The sequence below is a fragment of the Mugil cephalus genome, chromosome 22 (genome assembly GCF_022458985.1).
Source record: "Mugil cephalus isolate CIBA_MC_2020 chromosome 22, CIBA_Mcephalus_1.1, whole genome shotgun sequence".
Lineage (NCBI taxonomy): Eukaryota > Metazoa > Chordata > Actinopteri > Mugiliformes > Mugilidae > Mugil > Mugil cephalus.
The window spans coordinates 3,065,509-3,088,134 of record NC_061791.1 but is presented as its reverse complement, the minus strand read 5'-3'; the positions used below and the strand labels follow the sequence as shown (position 1 = coordinate 3,088,134).

General features: G+C 43.7%; 1 long non-coding RNA gene across 1 annotated transcript; it reads left to right on the top strand.

Moving 5' to 3' along the window:
• The first annotated feature begins 11,979 nt into the window (after window positions 1-11,979).
• On the top strand, window positions 11,980-14,004 carry LOC125000315. Its single transcript, XR_007111313.1, has 2 exons — window positions 11,980-12,052; window positions 13,182-14,004. It is a non-coding gene; the product is annotated as an uncharacterized LOC125000315 (long non-coding RNA).
• Window positions 14,005-22,626: the final 8,622 nt, after the last annotated feature.

Below are 22,626 nucleotides of genomic sequence, written 5' to 3'. Positions count from 1 at the left end.
GAGAATGTTATAAGAATAAGGTGTTTCCTCTATTATCAGAAAAAAATGTTGGTCACTGCAAAAACGTCTTACGAGAATCTCTGCTCACACTTTTTAGGTACAAAAAATGAACCAGTTTGCAGGTGAAGATGTGTCAAATATAAGGTAGATGCAGATAAGCTGACTGTCACAGTTCATTCTTAACCTAAAGTTCACTGACAAGCTTTCATCAGTTCTGTGTCACCTGTGGAAGTTCTCAAATGACACTGCAACTGTGGTGTGGTGCAAGAATACAACAACCTGGTGAACAACCTCTCGTCTCAAGGTGCAGAGAGAAGCATCTTCTCATCAATACAACTACAACCAAAGAGGTGGAGGTGGAATTCTGGAGCCTGTGACCCTCAACAGGGAGATCTGATCTAAACCTGTCAGGTAATATTAATTTATTCTGCATTTATTGATGAAGTCAAACCTTAAGTTACTTCTTCAGTTGCGTCAGATAAGTTTGTGGATGTAGTTGTTGTGTCGTAGTTACGGCCGACAGTAACTTTTTCAGTTCCAACAATAAATTGAATATTTGTGATCACTCCTCGTCATCCGTTTAATGCTACAGTATTGCATGGCTAACGTTATTTCTAAAGCTTTTACTGTAACTGAGGCTAATCCACTTTTCCAAATGAGGGGGTACATCTAGTACAAAGCCATCAAAAGGTCATAGTTTAGTATAAGTGCAGTATTTTCCAGAGTTGAAATCAGGTCCATATAAATATCAGGAGAACTGATTTCTGGCCCCATGTCGATGTAATTTGTTATTTGGTAGTTTTTTATCTGATAATCCATATTTTTCCTGGTCTTGCTGTATTTACTGATACATTTCATCATGTTTTTGCCAGTCAGGGGGCGTGGCCCCCGGGAGGAAGTGACATCAGTGCATATAGGCTCTATAGGCTATAAGGTCGGAGATGTCTCCATTTCCTCAGGAGGTTAAGGTTGCTTCATATCTGACAGAAGTTGCTGGACATGTTCTACCACAGTATCACAGCTAGTTCCCTCTTCTACGCTGTGTTGAGCTGTGGAGGCAAATCTAAGAAGAAGAATGTCCTATAACTTAAATATCTTTCACATCTTCGACTCTAATTCCTCCTGTGATGTGCTGAACCTAAGGCCTCACCGTATCCCCTCGTTTCTGAACCTAACTGTGAGAGTTCTGAAGTTACCAAGGGATAAAGTTTTACTAAAACCAGGAAGACGGAGGGAGACGTGAATATAAATCAGTTATATAAAAAAAAAAAGACAGAAACACAGCAGAGGATCTCGAGTACGTGTGATAGAGAGATTCCAGATGAATGTGACCGAGCAAAAAGGTCTCATCCTTCTCTTTGGGCGCCGGGTAAATGCTTCACTCAGACGTCTCCCGTTACTCTCCAATCTAATTCTTCTGTTCTTCAGGTGCGTTTCTCATCTTGAAGCATAGGTTGAATGGGGGGGGGACACTTCTTTATCTCTCACCTGTCATGTACAGTAAGCCCGGGTAACAATGGCGCCTTACATTACATTACACGCCCGCTCTGTGTTCGCGGCGTCGAGTCAAGACATCCAAAGCGGCTCCGACACCCCTCCCATCCTCGCCATTATCGGCAGAACAATACCCTCAAAAAGCCAAGTTGGTCACAAAAAAAAAGAGGAAGAAGAAGAAGGAAAGGAAGGGGGGGGGAGGGGCAGTATCTGCAACGGCGCTTAACATCAATTTGTGACACGATTAATCAATTTGAACCCCGTCTTTCTCCGCGTCTCGTCGCTCGTTAAATAAAGAGCGGCGGCCGTTTGAATGAGCCGGGGCTCATCGCGATACGGCGCAGGTTAAGTAGGAGGCGCGTGTTTTAGGATAGCGCCCCGCCGCTCCCGCGCGCCCCGAAACACTTAGCTGCTGATTAGCATAAGCTGATAGCGCTATCAGGAGCGTGCCATTGTGGTGACCCTGAAGCCCCCTCTTCCCTCCACCACCACCACCCGTCATACCCCACTATCACACACCCCCCTTCTCCTCCGTTCTCCCTCTGAGAAGGTCTTATCGGGGATGTACAGGGCCTCTGAAGCCTCCTGGGGAGATGATGGAGGGAGGAGGTGGGTACCGTAGAGGAGGAGGAGGAGGAGGAGGAGGTTGGATGTGAAGAGGAGGTGTGTGGGGGGGTTGATGCCGTCGTTGAACCCTGATGACTTTGGACGTGTCCTCTAATGTTTTCATGCCTTTTTTTTTTTTTTTTTGTGCATGATTAGATAAAAAGTTCACTTTTTCTAAACGTGTTTGAAATGCAGTTCATGAATCCAGCAGAAATCCGTGGACAGGAGAGAAGATTGCCAGGACGTTTCCTGTAGGATGAAGGGTCTGTTGATAAGTTTGTGACCTTTTTTTTTTTTTGCTCCTCACATTTTCGTCCGGTGTTTGTGGAGGATACTAAAGGGTCATCTCCTAAGTTTCTTCCCCATCCTGTATGGCCACCATGTCCTCGTGGACCACCTTTGTGTCATAATCCCACACCTCAGAAGTTATTACCCTCAAACCGTCCTCTCAGTCAGAGTTGATCTGACTCGTGTTTTTTCAGCCTTATACCACCAGGTTACGTCACGTATCTGAGAAACCAAGATGTTTGACCTTATTCCAGCTAAACATTAGCAAAATATGAACGACACGTCTCCACTTCATCCGTATGGTGGTCCACACTGATGCTGGTATCACAGAGATACGGGCGGCGCCATCTTGCCAACTTCCGGTTGTTGTCAGTGGCAACTGTCAGTCATCACAACAACACCTGTAAAATGCTTTGTAGCCCAATCGCCTCATCAGTCACGGAGCTGTGCTCATCCATCGCTGAGAAAAGTTTGAAGTTACTTTCAGTCTTACTGTTATTTATTTTTATCATTAATGTTATCATTATAGCATTAGCACGCTAGCCATAATAACTTAGTAGTAACCGAGGCAAAGTTATGGGTCAGTTAAATGTGTCTGTCTACATGGACATGAATTACATGCACACATGGGTTTCACAGTATATTTGACGCTAGCTGCTTTAGTCTAGATAATTAGCTAGCATAAGGCTAGCATAAGGCTAGGTTAACTTCAAACTTAGCATTTTTGAGATCAAGGTTCACATTAATGATGGTATGACTTTATTTTTCCTCTATAGAATCTTAACAAAGAAACTGAGAAATTTAGTTTTTTTTTCTCCATATTTTAACTTCTAATCCAACTTTATTCTCTGTTTTCGCCACTTCTCTATGGGTGAATGTTGGTTAGATGTAGCAAACATGGCGCCCGTGAAACACGCTAGTTGGCCAGACTCTGTCTAATATACGGTTCTGTTGGGCTTCTCTTTTGAGGAGCTCTCATGACATCCATATTTTTCAGCATTCAAATGCGTCATTAGGGTTAGGACCTAGGGTTATCGGTAAGGTTGAACCCGAATTGGCCATTGTTGGAAACATTATAAGACACTCTAAATAATGCTAAGATAGAAAAGTGCCATCCACTCTCTACTGTATATTTAGTCCTCTCAACCCTCATTTAAATGATGTAAAACTGCTTTAAAAGAGAAAAGTGTTGTGGAAGTGACTTTTAAATACACCTCAATCTCTGCTGTCTATATCAAGGCATCTCCCCCCTCCCTCCCACCTCCTCATCTGAAAGTTTTCACAGTTTATTCCAAACTTGGAAGTAAGCAACAAACCCAGAATAAAAAGTTGATTCACCCAAATTTCCTTCCTCTTTGTACGCGTGTTACCTATTTCAGGAGGCGGCCGCATCTCCTCCACCGTCTAAATCACTCCTACGATACCTCGGCGAGACTCCCCTTTTGTGGAGTATGATGAAACCGCGAAACAATGCGCGAACACGAATGTGGCGACACATTTCTTGAAGGTAAGCAATTTCCACGCGCGTTAAGAGCTTAGCATCGACGCCGCGCCATTCATATCAGTTTACCATTATGATGCAAATGATAACAGCGGCGCCTGGCTCCGGCTTCTCCCTCTTCTTCTGCACTTTTGCGATGAACAACGCAGCACATTATAGTTACAGATGCACACCTACATTACACTACGCACACACACACACACACACACTGTTAAATTCACCCGGCTCCATTGCTCATCCTCTTTGTTTGAGCTGATTGGATCTGTGGCGATCACATGTTTACCCAGAGCGCTATCTCTTTGAGAAACCTCCGTCACGGGTAGTGGAGAGTAACGTTTGCCTCTTTTTGTGTTTTCCTTTTATTTTGGAGACGGGCACGCACACACGGTCTTTATGTATATATGCTAATAGGCTGGCTAACACGGTTTCACACTGTTTGTTTCTGAAAATGATGCAACTTGCCAGACATCCGTTCTTCTTCTTCTCTCTCTCTCTTTTTTTTTTTTTTTTTGCTGATGTTCACATTTTTCTTTTTTTATTTCCAGGGCAGGCATTTTGGATAGAGGGAGTGTGAGAGAAAGAGAGATGGGGAGAGAGCAAAGAGAAGGAGGGAGGGTAGGAGGCGTGTGTTCAAAATCCACAAAGGTTTTGTAATAAATGCATCGACGACAATAAAAACAAAAACATTAAAGGGAGAAAAGACGTGTTTCTGTGTTAAACAATTAGTGCTGCAGCATTAGAGCCGATCAGGAGGAGACAAAAGCTCGGCAGCAGCAGGGGTTTACCCCAGACACAAAGACACAAAGACAGATGCTCTGCAGCCTGGCCAAGCTACGGTACCACACCAGCTTCCACTGGAGATCCGTGGAACCGCATCCACAATGCAGCCGTCTGTAGGTCTGTCACAGGGTAGCGCTACAGATGTCTGTCTGCATAGCCGCCGCTCTGAAAGGCTACATAATTGGCTATTTGAATTTGTTGATATCTGTATTCAGATGTCAACTTTTAACCTCCTGTAACCCGAGCTTTTATTTTATATATAAAAATGTAAAAGCATATAAAAACTAAGCATCATTTTTGAACAGGAAATAGTAATTTTTGAAAAAAAAAACTGTGTCCTCGTATGTGGACACTGGGCTTATTTCATTATATCATAAAGAAGTCACCAGTGTGTAACAAAATATAAAACTGTTCGTTTTAGTACCTGAACATGACTGAGCAAAGACAGAATTGCAAACACTGAAGTCGCAACGTCCTAAAATGATAATTTGCATCTAAAGCGTCCACTAGCGAGGACAATGGGTTTAAATGAAGCAGAATAAGCCGCAATAAAACCGTAAACTTAACGTCCCCATATGAGGACACAGGGTCTTGGGAGGTTAAACTGCAGTCATGCACTTTTCTGGTCCAGTTCAAATCATCTAAAAACCTCTTCAGATTATTTGTGACAGTAAAATTTTTCTTTGATTGTCATTAACAATGAAGAGATAATAAATCACGTAACACTGGCAAAATTATTTTTGGAGCCTATCTCAGAGGCTAAATGTCAGGGATGTCCTGACCCTTTTAAGATTGAGTCTGATCTTAAATGTCCCAAATTTCCTCCCCAGTAATTTCCTAAAGTCTTTCCTTGTTTTCTCCTAGAGGTCGACTGGATTCAGTCCAATAAATCTTTCTGTCAGAGTTAATGTAGTGTGGAGAGGGGGAGCTTGTACCTTGTGTTCTCTACTCCAGAAATGTTCTGGTCCTCCAACGCTGAAATAAACTCCCTAACACTCTCTGCAAGATTTTTCTCTTTGATTCTCCGGGAAACTTTTATCTTCTTTTCAGGGTTTATTGTTGTTGGTTTGATGCAGCTTTTGATGTTCAAGTTGGTAGTTCAGAATGATCATCATCATCAAACATCCACATAATTTCGCATAATTTATGAATCTCTGTCCGATATGGCCATATATACCAGTACAGCTCATCTTGGAATAAAGTTCTTCCACACAGCAGAGATGTTTAGCCCGCATGATCGGCAACTACCGCAAAAAAAACGGAGAGGAAGACGTTGTTTTGACGTTACAGGGACGTACGTGGTTTTGGTTTATGGCAGATCTCAAATGAATAATTATGGCTTTTCTGAAGCCCGATAATGATCTGGGTCTATATTCTCATCCTGCCCCTTTCCCTACACAGCTAATCTCTTGGTGGTTGAAAGTCATGCGGTTGTGTGGTGGCAGCACGGTGGTGGGGGGACTCCAGTGACGTACAACATGCCGTCTACCGACGTTGGTTAGGCTAGTTAGCTGGATTCTTCTTGTTGGTTGCTAGTTGCTAGCTAACTGCTAGCCTGCTGGTTGGTTTTCAGTTGGACTGTGCCTCGGATCTTGGCACAAGGGATTGTAACATCTTCTCCTGTGTAATAATGAATACCGATACCAATCTGTTCATTTTAAAAATAGCCTGGATCCGATCCGAACATCCCAACTAAATGTAGTCTAGTTTCGATGTCTCTTTGGGGTGTTGACATAGCGCGTAGACGTGTAAGTAGTAGTTCATTCTGATTCACAGTGTGCCCATTCAATATCAGTCGATTAAGAGACATTTTGCTCTTTCAACTGTTTTGCCTGGTTCTGAAAGACATTTTCGCAAAAACTAAAGTTGTCATCGGTTCGAGAGATTTGTGGCATGTCCACAATAGTTTACCTCTAGTTTCACATTGTGCATGTAGCACGTTGGACTAATTCGTCGTGAGAAACCAGTCTCACGAGACCACAACGAGATTTTTATCAAGAGGATGCAGGAAATGGCATATATTAAAAAATTATCAAAAGATTACGTGAATCGGTTTGAATCGGTGAATCCAATATTGTGAACCCCAACACTAGTATGTGATACCATAACACTAAATATTAGACCACATACTGAAAAAACAGTCTCTGTTTAATTAAAGTTTGCTGATGACTTAGTCTTTGGTGACAACAGCCAGTGTCTGAGGGTTTCCGCTGTAGCCAGCAGATATCAAGATAACTTACAACACAGATCTGGGCCAGGACTTCCTGTTTCATGCCCCAGTCATAGTCCGAGTAGCTGTGGTGGGAAAATGTCTACAACCAAAGAGTTTACACTCAACTCACAGTTTGAGGCCACTACAATGGTTTTAGTTTTGGTCTTCGCACGATAAATGTAACGTTTGAGCTAGCTTCGGGTGTTTTCCCTTACCTGCATGCAACCAAAGCCTGCTCAGACTTTAGGCTTCAATGCTACTCGAACTCTGAGCAGGAACCAGGAAGTTTATCGAGACTGGTTTGTTGTTAATTAAATCCGCGACTTTTAATCGGGTTCATCTGTGTCTGCTGGCTAGCGCCGATGAGCTATAAGTAAAATACCGGCAAGAACATCTGCAGCTCAATTTAGTGGCCGAAGTTTGGTTTTTAAGACGAGGCAACGTTTTTATGATCGGGTTCATAACCGCTTGGTTTATTTATGCTGCTTTGCAGAAACTTTCATCCTGCAGGTTCAAAACCGTCCCCACCCGCCGACCCCCCAGGGTCAAATCTGACCCGCAGCATGAATTTACAAAGTGGGAAATTTACACAGAAGACTTTAACTGAAATTTTTCTAATTTCTCCACTGTTTTCACAAGAGTAGCAGACGCAACACAACACCCAGAACTAAACACGGGGTGGAAATGTGTGGAATTTTTTCTGGTTTGTCCATAAAGTGTTTATTGAATGTGAATGTTTTCATAATGTGCATCAAGATTGGAGATATTCATTGTCATATGCAGAGTGAAAAACACCACTTTGTATGTCCTTGTACTAAAATGGAAGGGAAACACGTTTTATAGGTTATCATGCTGTTATGATTGGAATGAAACTGTTCTGCATGTGGCCCCTGCACTAAATATGCACCTAAGTCCTAGAGCCTGCAACCTCTAAAGCGAGCGTGAAGCATGATGGAGCCAAGGAGAACTGAATTTAAACGCTGCACCGGCTGCATCTCCGTCGCCTGATGTGCGAAAGGTACAAGACTTCGCACGCAGTTTACCGCTTTTTAATTGTTGCCGAGATTCTAGGGAACTTTGTGCAGGACGAAACAAAAGGTACATAAATTACCATTTGGCCGCCTCTCGCTGAGGAGCTCGTCGTAATTACTCTACGATAGCCTGAAAATTAGAGAAATTAGAAGATGTTGGTCATAAATCTCCTGCAGCCTGTGTGGTCACTCTCTCCTTTCAGCTCCCGTTTACCATGGATGTGTGTGAGACGGTGTGTGTGTGTGTGTGTGTGTGAGAGGAACCCCATCCAGTGGCGTCTACCCCCGTACGTCCGACTCAATGGCTCCAGTGTTCACATGTGTGTGTGTCTGCGTGTGGGTGTATGACTATGGCACTTAACCCTGTGACCGGTTGTGGAATGAGCTCCACAGAAATCGCCTCCCCTCCTCAACCTTCTCTCCTGCACCGCGCCACCATGGTGTGTGTTACCACCCCAAGAGAGGCCAACAAGCTCGCACACACACACACACACACACACACACACACACAAGGTTTCTCTGTATCCTCCAAGACAGAGGTGGTGACGGCGTAAAGCCTCATGTTTAGACTCCGCGTCTTTGTTCCTCCCCGATGGTGCCTCCTCTACCTGCATATGAGGGAGGAAGTCTCCGCTGTTTCCACTTTAAAGCCAGGAAGTGTTTGATTCCCTCGGTTTCCTCGACGACCAAAGAGCCCCATTTCATCTTTGGCAGCAAACCGCCGCGTGACACAACACTATTATTCCCCCCTCAAGTCTACACACCCTTCTTTTGATTCACCGTGCCGCCGCTTCAGTTCAGCGTCATTGTCGCACACTTGTTGCACAACAGAAACACCTGCTGCCGGCTGCTAATGTGTGACAAATGAATTGAAACAGAGGGGAGGGGGCAGATTCCATGTGCATTAAGGAGGTGTGCAGGTGTAGTTGGAACTTTTATGGAGATGATCTTGACCCTAATTTGGTGCAGTAACACTTACAAAATCAGGATTTGAATGCTGCTGATTTTAACATCTAGTATAGTGAGCGGGGAGGGAACACACTGATAAAAAATACAGTGCTCCGTCTACTTCTAGGTCTTCAACAGGGGGTTGCAAAAGCTTGATTTTTATTTATATATTTCTTAATTTTCCCCCACAAATTTAAATGTATTTAAAAATACATTATTATGAATCTAACATATTTCAGTAAAAGGCATCAATGGATCAGTCAAGTCCCCAGATGAAACGTTAGCAGAAGAGAAGCTAACAGTGCAGCTTGCTCCCATCAGCCAACTACTGGTGTCCCTGTAGCTATGCTAGCTAGCTAAGCCTAAGCCATGTTTAAATAATTTGGGTCCCTACTTAATGACCTGAAAAACATTGAAGACCATCGCAGTAGATCAAACAAGAGTAGTCTTTGTTTACTTGGCTTTTCTTGTAAAAGTAAGTTTTTCATCACACTTTTATGAGTACAGTCAACTTGTAAAAATAAGCCGACATCATCTGCAAATTGACTCAATATTTTACCAACAAAGACTAAAATACTAAAACAATGCAAAAAGTTGCCGTACTTTTTTTTAAGTAGATGGAGCACCGTATTTTTATCAGTGTACTGCTTGCTAACGGTGTTAGCTAACGGCTAACCGGCGTTAGCTCCATCAGCTAACGTCACGTAGAGGGAAAAGAAAAACACATCTCTGCTCACTTTAAAGTACATTTCCTCGTTTGCAAACGTCAGCTTGAAATAAAATTTGAATCGAGTATTTTAAAACAACTTGCTAACATTAGTTTCACATAAAAAGACACTTACTATTGATGTAATAATATATACAATATAAAAAACTGAAAGACTAACTGAGACACTAACATTAACTTACTTCTTACATTAAAGTCCAGTCTCCAACTTTTTCCTATTTCTTCTTTTGCAGAGCTGGTTGGTTGGTGGGATTTACCCAGAATCCATTGCGGGGGTTGAGTCACTTACATATAGTCTGTTAATGAAAAAAATCTAAATGACTTGTATTTTGAATAAATGTACATGAATTCCAAGTAAAACAAACTTTGTTTTTTTGTTGTTGTTATTACAGTTGTGTTAAAATGACATATTCTTAGATTGACTTCTTTCAGTGCGGGAGGTCGCCGAGGGGGGTCCTCGACGTTAACACCACCCTCTAACCTATGGCTCCATGAGGTCACGAGGTCGGCTCCTTAGCTGGTCGCCAGCGTGGGTCAGCCGAGGAGCTGTCAGGCTCACTGAGCTGAGTGTTACGTATGTATTTGCGTAAACCGATAGGAGTGTTTGCGAGGGTTGAATCGGTGAGAAAGGTCACTCAGATGAGTCACAAAAAACAAAAAAGAAAACAAATCTGTGAGAGCCCAGGTCATGTCGGGTTTATGGTGGTACTTCTAGTCACTGGTTCAGGCTGATCTTTGACAATTGTTAATACTGCTGGTAAATAAGAAGTATACAGGAAGTCACTGTGGTGAGCTGTGTTTCGTCTTCTAAGGAATGGTTTTGATTTGACTTCACCGTAGACGTTTGGTTCAGGTTCAAAATGACTTGTGACCCAAATGGCATTCTTCAACATCAGCCCTGCACCCGGTGTGACTTCTGAACGATGCCAACTGAAGTGTAAGCATGTTCAGTGCCCTCCTCAGAGAGAAACCCAATCCTCTGTGTAATTCAGGAGGCGTCTTTCTGCAGAGAGGACGTCTGTGGGGCTGGTAATAAAAGGACATGTGGGTCCGAGCTAAACGCCGGTGGAAGAAGAGGCCAGAGATTTAATTTAAGTAAAAGTCTCAGCGCTATAATTAAAAAAAAATAATAATAATACCCAGAAACATGTAATTAGTAGTATTGTCTTTATATTTAACTGCAACTAGATACCAGGAAAGTACTGTACATGTTGGGTTTAGGGGAAAAGAGTTTAAATTGATTGTGTCTGCAGGAACTTTCTCCATGGACTAGGAACCTTAACACAAACTTGGCTCAATGTTTAATTTAAACCCTGGTGAAATTATTTTACCTCCCCAACAAATGGCTGACAGATAAGGTTCGAGGCTGGTTTAATACGATCATCTGGTAAAATCTGTTTTGAATTTGCTTTGCAAGGCAAAAAATCAAGCTCCTCCATGCTAACCGTTGGTGTCGCTGCTTTATATGCTCGTCTCCTGCGTTATCGCCACCTGCTGGACTGGAGGGGAGCTGGTTGTTAATAGCACTTTGCAGCATCTTCACTGGTCTGAAGGAACCATTTGAGCTCCTTGATCAAAGTTCCTAAATCATCTAAATACTTTGGATGGTTTAAAGAGCTCCAGGAACCACAACGCCGCCATATTCCCAGGAAAGCGCGCTTCTCTAATAACTATTCAGTTGACAACTGTGAGCAACTAACTAGTTAACCTGGGGGCTGTTGTGCTGTTGGGGATTCCCAAAGATCCTACAAGACGGCAGATGTGGATTAATGCAATAAAAGGAGAAAACGGAGCAGTGAGGTCACTTCCTATCAGGGACATAACCCAGGGTTTTCGAAGTGTAACGTCTTGTTTATTGTTTTTTAATGTTTTTAGCACGATGTCCAACAGATTTGTGATGTTCACTATGTTTCACATAGTGATGTTCAGTACTAAAATTCTAAAAAAAAACTCAAAAAACAATGAGAAAGAAATTGGGGATTAAACAGCTGCTTGTTATTGTGATTATGTCGCACAGAACAACGCGCTCAACAATGAGTATAAGAATAATGTCGTGTACGTTGTGGTGCTTTTAGACATTGAAACTCTTCTTATCTCAGTGATTATGCTGCCGTTATGACAAAGAGACGCTGTTTTTAGCCGCCAAACTCTTGTGTGGTGTCAGTGACTCTGCACAAAGAAAGTTAATGCTAAAAAAAAAAATCACATCTGGGGCCTGATAAGAGTCTGTGATAAGTTTAACCTGTTCAGTTTTGCCTCGTACAGGTCATCTTGTATCTGTTTAAAGTGCAGTAAACGTCCATTTTCCTCAGTTTTCCTGCAGATATGGTGACATCAAAAAAAAACAGAAGAAGTCATAACCACGGTATCATCCCACGGCCTCTTTGGTCCAGTGAAGACGTCCCTTGAGACCACGTAAAGATCTCCTGCAAGTGTATGTGTGAGGACACTTCCCCTTCTGATGTGTGAGTTGTAAAATTAATCACGTTTCTTGGTTCTTTGTGGTTGAGTCTCTTCGTTGAATACACTGAAGTTGCTGCTCTGAATTATTTCCAGTTTCCTATAACTTTTGTAATGTTTTGCAGCTTATATATATATATATATATATATATATATATATATATGTGTGTGTGTGTGTTTCAGTTTGCCCCCAAAAAACTAAATATAATTGAGATGCTGTGAACTTGCGTGCAGATGCAGATGACACTATTATTGCACAGATATTTCTCAGCCTAATGAAATCTGCTCTGCCTCGCATCGATGGAACCCTGTTAACTTTGATCTCACAATTAAGTCTCCGTGAGCAGCTAATAAAGCATAATCTGCTCTGTATCTGCTTGTCTGCGCCGGCGGCGGCAGAAAAAGCCCTTTTAGCATATCTCCGCCGCGGCTCCTGACTGACGCGTCGTCGCTCTCGGGGCTCAAACGGTGACTTATTTTATCGCGGCGCCAGATAATACAATCGAGTATTAAGGAGTTAAAAATCAAACCGGATCTGCATCCGGCTGAGTGGCAGATGAGTGGCAGATGCCCGCGGGGCCTCGAGTTATTCAGGTCTCCTTTTTCCATCCGTCTCCGTCTGCTTTTAAGGAGACGCGCTGGCATCCCTGAATACAAAACAGCACACTTGCTTTTTCTTTTGTTGCCTTACTCAGGGGTTGTTTTCTCATTGTTGCTGGGGCTGTTTGGATAAATCTAAATTGCCCCAATCTCGCAAAATACACCAATGGCGTCACCGGCTCTTTTGATAGCTCTCATAACCTTTTCATACGTTTTGGCTGTAATATGCCTGCACTCTGATCGGTCTTAATAACCAGGCCAGAACAGTTTGAGAGTTCAGCTCCGGCGATAAGACCAATCAAAGGAAAATTACAGCCTTTTATTTTTGGGATTTGTTCCTACTTCCTCCCACAAAAGACAGACGGTAGCAGTTGGAGAATTGATAAGGAATGTTTTCCACATGAGTCGGGGCTCTGATTGTAGGCAGCGTTTCCCTCTCATCTTAGAGCTCCGCGAGTTCTCACCAGGACAACGTGCCAGATCTGTTAAACAGCCCCGTACATACGTGTGCTGATGTATATGTTTGATACATAGGACGGTTCACACGCAGCCTCGGCCTCTTTTTTCCACCATCAAACGGTTTCCAGAAGCCATCCAGGCTGCAATCAGGAAGGACTTTGTCGCGGGGAGAAGCAGCCTACCCGGGAGGGGTCGCGGCAGGAAGGCCGCGGTGCCTCGCTCCGGAGGTTAAAAGGTAAACGCTTCAATCAGCTCCTCATTGTGCGACTTCAGTCACAAAAACAACGGCGCTTTCTCCGCCGCGCACTTTTTTCATCTTACACCTGTTGTTTTCTTTGGGAGAAACTCTTTAAGGTCGAAGGGAGCGAACGAAAACATCGAGTGTTTTCACAGATAATAGTTTGTTCTGGATGTGTTTTTTGAAGAGAGATAAGATTATAGCGTCTTAATGAGCGGCGGCCCACTCGCATGCGTCAGCGCGACCTCTCCGTCTCCGCCGCGTTCAACTCGGTTTGGGGGGAAATGAATATTACCAGCGCCTTTGGAATTATTTATCAGATGTGTAATCAGGGGGCTCCTGCACCGCTAAGACCTAAATGTGTTTCACTTGGCTGCACGCTTTGTTTTTCCGCGATCACGTCCGATATTCTGAGAGGTTTCTGATTGTAAAACGGGGGTAAACGTCCTTAAGAGGCCGTTTAATACTTAGTTATTTGCTAAATTCAGGAAGTAGTTTTCGATCTGAGCCGCAGTTTTTTTTTTACCTTTTGTGGGATCACGCGTTGATATTCCTGTTGGTTTGATATCGGGGACGGACAGTGGGAACCGATCGGAAACAGGAACTGATTGACGCCCAGTGAACTCGGCGGCTCTGACACCCCTGGGTGTGTGTGGGGGGGGGGGAAACAACATGGCTGCCTTCACGTTTGAATCAGAAAATCCCATCAGTGGACGAACAAAAAAAGGGGGAAATTACATGAGGTGTTGAAGAGTAGGATTTTAGTTTGAATGCGGGAGGAAGTCCATAAAAACACAATGAAGGGAATGTGAGAACTGTAGATAAACCGATCAGCCACAACATTAAAACCACTGACAGGATGTGTAAATAACATTTAAACCATCTCTTGACAATTCAGTGTTCTGCTGGGAAACTTTCGGACCTGGATTATGTTCGTTAGACGTGAACCAGCCACCTAGACCAGACCACCCCCCCAACCCCCCACCCACCACATAGCAATGACACTCCTTCATGGCAGCAGTCATCCCCAGCAGGATGCACGCACAAAAATGGTTTAAGAACAACTCAAATAGGAATGAAGAACAGAACAAGGCCTCAAACTTCACCAAATCCCAAACTGATCACGTATCTGTGTGCTGATCCACCGTCGAGGCCCCGCTTCACACCGAGAGTCGACAAAAGTCAAACAGACCTTTTTTCCCCTCCTTATAAAATCTCTTAACTTCAAGTTTTGCTTATTCTTGAAACAATATCCCGACCTTTCATCAGATGTGTTGACGGCGTCAGAACGGATTGAGCCCGGGAGCGGGCGGCTCCTTCTATCTCCTCCGCCCGTGGATCTCCTCCCGCTTTATCGACCCCTTTTTTTTTTTCCAAACATCAGCTTTTCTGAAGCTGTGAGGGGCTTCGACGGCGCGAAAAAGGGAGGGCAGTCTGGATGTACTTCGTTTTTTTTTTTTTATTATTATTCATTTATTTTTTTATTTTAAAGACGGGCCTAAAGCGCCGTCTGCAATTACACTACTCGCCGTCAAATATGTTTGAATATTCAATAAAGAAAGAAAGAGGAAAAAAAAAAAAGACCTGCTGGATGTGGCTTAATGTAAGCAGCCTCATAGGCGCCATCCACACTCCTCAACAATGTGCTGCAGAGAGATACCTTATTAGCCTTATTATCATTATTCCTCCTGATCAGTCCACCCCCCCTCCCCCCACACACCCCCCTCCACCAGATTGTTGTCCTTCACCTAACTTTGCTGTTTATCGTGTAGACGCAGGCCGAGCGCTCTCTGCTAGACGCCTCGTGGCTCTCTGTTTGGAAAGAAAGTTGGAAATAAAACGGAGACCACCGATGCCAGGGCTGAGTGGAGGGGTGTGAGGGGGGTAGGTATGAGGGAGGGGGGGGGCTGTGTTTCTGACAGATGTGGTGTCATGTCAACCGAGAGGCAAAGACGCGTTGAATTAATGAGGCCAGGTGACGGAGGGAGAGGAGCGAGAGCCGGAGCCAATAACGCTCTCGCCTGCAGTTTCCTGGAGACCCGGTGTGCTGCTTATTTAAATGACTGCCTTGATCTGGCTGATCACTAGGCTAACGGCTACCTAATTAAAACCAACAAGCAGTGCATTAACACCCTGTCGGCGCGCTGACGCCGCGGCTGAATGTAAGCAGCACCCCGGGGTGGAGGCTGCAGCCTTTCCACGCGCAGGTGAAGCAGACGGTTAAATTTTAAAATGCCAAAAAGAAAGATGGCACCTTCTCCTTCTCCTTCTTCTTCTTCTTTTTTTTTTTTTTCTTTTGAAAGAGTTTGTGGGGAATGAGTGTGTGCACCGTGTGTGCCCTCAGAATAAAAGGCAACATACCCACATAGGAAGGCCAGCCTTGAGCTTTATAGACGGGAGCTTTGATCAGAAAAGGCTGCTTCACCTTCATCTTCTCGCCGTCTCCGGATGCTGATGATGATGCCGCGGCGGCTTCTCTGAGCAGATGGGGGGGAAAAGAAGAAGAAGAAGGAGGAGGAGGAGGGAGGAGGAGGAGGGGGGTGTAATAGGTAAGCTATAGGTGTGTCACTTCGGCCATGTCTTACCCTTTAACGGGCTCGCGTTACTGTTAAAGTTCTGAGAGGGATTTTAATTTATCGGGCTTCGATTAAACCACTGTGATGTTAAACTGAGCGACAAACACAAAGAGAAGCCTCCAGCTCTGTAGTTAATTAAATAAATTATAAAGTTAATTGATTGATTCTTACAGAGCTTTCACACAGATGCTGAACTTAATTAAGAATAATTAAGATGAGTTTATCTACGCGCAGGTGCGGCTCATGTCCGTGCACCGTTAATATTGTTGTTGCGAGTTGACACGAAGTGAATTAAAAGTGTACTTTTTCGAGTCGCGTGTCACGGGGAAAATAGAGGCGGACGCACAACTGCGCGATTGACAACATTTCCTGCTTGTGTTTTTCTACATTTCAGAGGAAAATACTGTCACAGGTGAAGCTGTTAGTGGAATTCTGACCCTTTTATGGCAAAATATAGAAAATGTTCATTAGTTAGTTGCAGTTTAAAAGCTTCTGTGCTCAGGTTTTAATTCAGTATTTGAAGGAAATACATCCACACTGAATGTGAGTTAAATGATGGGGTTTCAAGTCTCACATTGAGGTTTGTAAGTAGTAAAAATTAAAAATCTTTTCCTTTTTTAGACTTAAACTCCTGAGACCTGAGCTTTTGTTTGTTATGCGTTTTTAATTTCTTCAAGGTGTTTGGGATCAGATCAGTAGGACCTAAGACGTATATGAAAACTATGCATCATCTCTGAACAGGAAGTAGTAGTTTTGGGGGAAACAAAAAAAACAATGTCCTCATATGTGGACACTGGGATTATTTCATTATTGATATCATACTAAAATCACCAATGTGTCTGTTTATTTAAATTACTGAACATGGCTGAGCAAAACCAGAGAACCAACGTCCTCAAACGTGCACTTGCTAATTAGCGACGTCGTAGCTCGTTGCTATTGATAAAATTTGCTAAATTTGCGGCTCATGTCAAACCGGAAACGTCGTCCACTTTTGTCCGGCGATCGTCTGTAGAATGAATCCGATGAAATTCCCGCTATCATGTTATTACCTGACCCTCTGCTACCACTAGGTGGCAGACTAAAGCGTCCACTAACGAGGACAACGGGTCTAAATGAAGCAGATTAAGCTGCAATAAAGGGTAAAACCTAATGTCCTCATATGAGGATGAAGTGTTTTGTGATGGACCCACCTGCACCTTACGCTCGTTTCTAATAAAATAAGTTGGATTTTTACTTAAGTTACTTACGTTTTTTACTTACGTTGTGCGTCTATAGGCCCAAACAATGTTCCTGCACATTGAGGCCTTGTTCCATGAAGAGTAGAAGTAGCGAACACTCCTTCATGGACCCCTCGGCCGTGTGTGTGAATGACTTTGTGACGACCTCTGTTGCAAATGCCAACCCCCCCCCCCCCCCCCCCAACAGACACACACCTCCCCATCCCCCCTTCCCTTCCCTTCCCTTCCCTTCCCTTCCCTTCCCTCCCTCTTTCCTTCCTTCCTTCCTCCCTCCTCATTCGCAGAAAATGGAAATGGCTTAGCACTATCGCCGTTGCCCCGGCAACCATCTGAGTCCCCCATCTCTCGGTGGAGAAATGAGTTCTGAACAGGCTGCAGAGAGGCAGGGATTAAACATGATCCCGCAGACGGACTGTCAATCAAAACCTCCTTCTGTTTACACACACACACACACGAAAAAAAAAAGAAAAAGAAAAAGACAGGGGGAAAGGTGCATTTTGTTTGGAATAATCCAGAAAATAAAATAAATCAAACTGATATCGATTCCTTTTGGAGAAGCCATTAAAGAGAGATGGGGATGGGGGAGTTGGGGGGGGGGGGCTCCCTTAGTTTTAAAAACAAATTGGTTATCCTGCAGCGGATTTAGTGCTGGTCGTTATATTCCAGTGGCAAGAGGCGATGGATTAATTTAATTAGCCTGGTGAAGATTAATGGCAATGCATAGGTCCTTTTGTAGATAAGGCTGCACACTGTTAAAAGACGAGGATGTTATTATTTGGGGGGGGGAACTTTGCAGTGTAGCTGAAGGTAATCCCTCCTAAAATTAGCTCGCATTTATCTCTGAGATGAATCTTTATGGAGGAGTTAGGAGTGCGTGTGTTCTTTATTTTATAGACTGGGACGGTGAAACCAAACCGAGCTTATGTTTCTCTCAATGAACCGCTGGCTCACTGCACATCAAATCCACTAAACAGGTTATAAATGAGCTGGCATCTCCGTAAGAGCTGCTGCTGCTGCTCCACTCAGCTGACTCAGCGGCTCATTAAACACACGAGGCTTTGGAATAAAAGCAGCTCCCTTTAAAAGGCCTGTTTGTGACGTTCTGTTAAATATCAAACTAAACCTGCGTCCTGTTCGTCTTCGGTTCATTTCTCTGGACCTGAAAGGTCCTGAACCTGGAAACCAACCACGAGTTTTCAAATAGAAACACATGATGTTGTGTGAATCCCACTGCTTGTGCAGGTTGTGTGAAAGTGTTTCATACACTTTGCAACTTACTGCAACAATTTCTCAGTGAAGCTCGTTATGTTTTCATATCTCCCCATATCCAAAAAAATAATAATAATATTTAGACTTTTAAAGCATCTAATGATTCACTTATGTAAAAGAGAAACACACAAATCAAATCATAACAAAGCAAGAAACTCATTTCTTATTATTATTTTTTGCTTGATTCTGTTCCTTTGAGTTCCGTTTTCGCCTGATGACTGATTAGATAGAAAAATCTGAACCCAATTATTGTTATAAATATAAATATATATATTTAATAAATGCCTCAATTATTCACGACTAGGAAATAAAGAACGAGTTCCCTGGAAATCCCTGGGCAGCCTCCTGGAGAAGTAGCTAATCACGTTACAGTAACGCACTACTGGTGCCAGGCTGGCAGAGAGCGGGGGGGGGAGGGAGGGGGGGGGACCCCCCCGTGCAACTCGATATTTGCCTCTTTTGACAGTCATTTAAAGGGGATCTGGAGAACCCGATAGCCGGGGACTTATACCCCCCCTCGTCCAAAGGCTTTCGGGACACTTTAACCCGGCTCGGCTCGGCCCCGCAGCGCCAGTGAGTCGCCAGGCGGAGTGTAAACGTTAAATGTTGCCTATTTGTTCCGTGGATTGCGAGGAAAATCAGACCATTCATCCTTTTTTTTTTTTTTTTTTACCGACCTCCCCCCTCTTCTTTCTTTCTTTCTTTCTTTCTTTCTTTCTTTCTTTCTTTCTTTCTTTCTTTCTTTCTTTCTTTCTTTCTTTCTCCACAAACAGTCGGTGACTGGAGCGGCTTAGAGGGAGCCCCCTAATAACGAATTAAAAGTTTACAGCGCCGTTTTTGTAATTGCTGAGCCTTGTTACACTCTCGGAGCCCTGACGCGCAGGAATGGGAGGTTATCTGCCGTCCTAGCGGTTCCTTATCAGCGGATAAATATTTGTGTATCATGGCCAAACGTGCGCTCTGCAGAAACCGTGTTGTGATGCAGCGCGGGGTTGATCCACATGGAGATAGCCGCTGTGCGCGTCCTCTGCGGCGGAGCGGCAGCAGCGTGGGGGGTCGAGGCCGTTTTTTTTTTATTTTTTATTATGATTATTGTCAATTATGAGGTTAAAAGAGTGTTTTTTTTTAATAACTGCTCATTAAAGAGGAGAGTGCATTCCCCTGCAGATAACAGGCAGGTCGCATTGTGCCGGTGTCTCCTGGGAGGACTCCCTGACTCCCCTGACTCCCCCGACTCCCCGGCCTCGCATCTCATTAAGCTCATCTCCACGTCTCTATCTGCAGGATCAGGGCCGCAGCATCCAACCAAGCCCCCGGTATACGGCCTATTTCTGACACCAGACAAAAGATTGTCCTTCAGAGTCTGGCTATTTTTGGAGAGCCCTTTTACGCGTCAACCGACGTGATCTGCTTGTTGTTTTTGTTTTGTTTGTTTTTTTTACTTCCACATGAAACCCTCAGTGGACTCCCGCAGGCCTCCCCAGCCCAGGATTATTCTGCTCAGCCAGGAAACGGGAGGGAGGAGGATGAGGGAGAGAAAGGCAGGGATGGATGGATGGATGGGTGGGTGGATGGAGAGCGGATGGGTTGGAGGAGGGGGGGTTCGCCTGGATACGCGGCCGCCTGTAAGTGTCCATCCTCGGTTTGTTTGACATGGCAGCGTCCCCGGGTATAAAACCGATAAACATCTGGCGGCGCTGCCAGGACATCGGGAAAATGAGGGATTGGAGAGAGGCGGTGAAGAGGAGGCGAAAAAATACAAAATCATAATGAGAAGAAAGGCGGCCGGAGAGAGAAAGAGAAAGAGAGAGATGGTGATCAGCTAATTACAGCTGCAAATAAAATGCAAATTTATCCTGGCACAGTGAGCATGCCCAAGTTTAAACATAGCGCCATCCAAAAACTCAGAGCTGCGCTGGCTCTGCGCCAGGCGAGACCCCCAAACAAAGACTGATTATCCACTATTATTATTAATAATATTAGTATTTAGTCCGGTGGTGGAGTAGGATACGTTACTTTTCTGTTTTTTTTAAAAAAATAAAAAGACGCTCCCCTACACCACCACCATACATCATGGAGGCTCAACATCCACAGTCCAACAATTCCGCACATTGTCGCCTCTATTTACATCCCTCCCCACCTCCTGTAGTGATTAATGATACACCGCCACCAAAAGATTAATCATGGGAAATTAAAAAGTGTTGGAGCTACTCATGACAACTGCAGCAGCGGTTAGATCAGGTGGGTTTGTGATGGCTGGTGTTGGTGTATGTGTGTGATGGTGCTGGTGCTGGTGGGGGGGGGGTGTTGGGGGGCGAATTAGCTCCATCGAATCTTTTTAGATGCAAATATTTTGTTATCTCCACTCCGCTGCACTGTTTTCAGTGTTTATGATTAATTATCTCCTCTTGGTGAAAAATAAATCATGCGAAATTAGGATCTCGCTGACTCCACCGGCGCGCGGAGCAGAGATGGCAGGTCGATGCTGTTAATTTCAGGTTGAAACTGACACACTAATTATGGCGCGGAGTGCTGCTGGAACACTAGCAGGCAAGATTATTATACCTCTGTGCTTCTATTTTTTCCCTCTTTCTTTTTTTTATCAGATCCCCCTTATATTTTACCAATTAAAAATCGTAAAGGCATTTCATTGCCCCGGGATATATATAAATATATATATAAAAAGAAAGAAGCAGCCTCTCTCCTAACATGGCCATCACTTTCCCCCATCAGATTCATTGTGATGTATTAGATGCAATAAATTATCCCATGTAACAAAACATGGCGAGCTGAAAGGCTGATAATCTGCAGAGGGGAGATAAGGATTCATTATTCCAAATCATTATGAATCCAGCGTTGGCTGTGACTTCTTTCTTAATCAGCTTCTGTGATCCTGGATACGTGAAGGGAGCAGATAAGAGCAGAGTCGTTTATAATTCTCCCCACCTCGGCCTAATATTTTAAAATAAAATCGCAGGAAGAAGCAGCCGTAAAAAAAAAAAAAAAAAAAGGGAAAAAGGAAAACACGCGCACATTGGCTTAACGTTTGGAGGGTGCACAGGACGAGAATAATAAAACACATTGAGGGAAATAAATAAGTAAATAGATAATACGTGGCCCCGTACATTTTTTTTCCTGGTGTTTTGTCTCAAATTAAGGTCATCTCATTCGACATTTACAGCGGAGAATCATGTAGGCAGGGGAGGGAGGAAGGGAGGGGGCAAAAAGAGAAGAAGGAAAAAAAAAAACAGAAAAAGAGGAGATATATACTGCAGCGTTTATTTCACATTTGGAGGAGTGGGAAGTGGCTAATAAAATGTAGGCTATAAAAGCGTAAATGATTTTGCGCACTAACGGGGCAGAAAAGGCGCGCAGGGCTGCAGACGTATGTAAAAATAATGATAGAAAATAAATAAATGCATCTGTTCAATCTGCAGAAATAAAAGTCTAAAAATGTAATCTGAGTATAAAGCCTCCATTCTGCTCAGATTCTAAACAGCAGCTTGATGGGAGTAAATAAAAAAGAGAGAGAGGGAGAGAGAGAGAGGGGCCGGTGTGCGCAGGCCCAGCGTAGAGGAGGGTTCGTAGCTCGGAGCTGTTGTCAGTTCCTGGTGTCACGCGGGAGCTCGCGTCAAATTCTACATTAATCACGCGATTTCACGGCGCGCGAGAGGAGAGGAAGAGGAGCGTGACTTTGGACTTGGGACCAGGGAACCCCCCCCTCACACACACACACACCCCACCCCGCACCCAAACACACAACCCTCTTCTCCCAAACACACATACACAAAAAACAAAAACAAAAAAACACACACAGCCTATATAATATGACGTGTTAACCTTAATCCAGTCCAATTTACAGTCTCCATTTCCACTTAATTAAGGCTTGACTTCACAAAAACCTGCCCCCCCCCCCTCCCCAAAATAAAGAAAAATATTTTCCTTTACATCTGCTTCCTACAAAAAAAAAAAGAACTCCCTTTTATTTCATTGTGTCCCGACTGAAATTGATTCTCGTTATTTTTTTCTCTCCCTCGTAATTAATCTTTTCATTACACCTATAATATGCTTTAATTATCTGCGCCACAAACACTGGTTTAATCGTCGGGTTCCTTCTATCAAAGCCATCGCGTTCATCATATTAACTTTACATTGAAAGAATTATAATAAATTATATTAAAAATAAGCACTTTATTTAC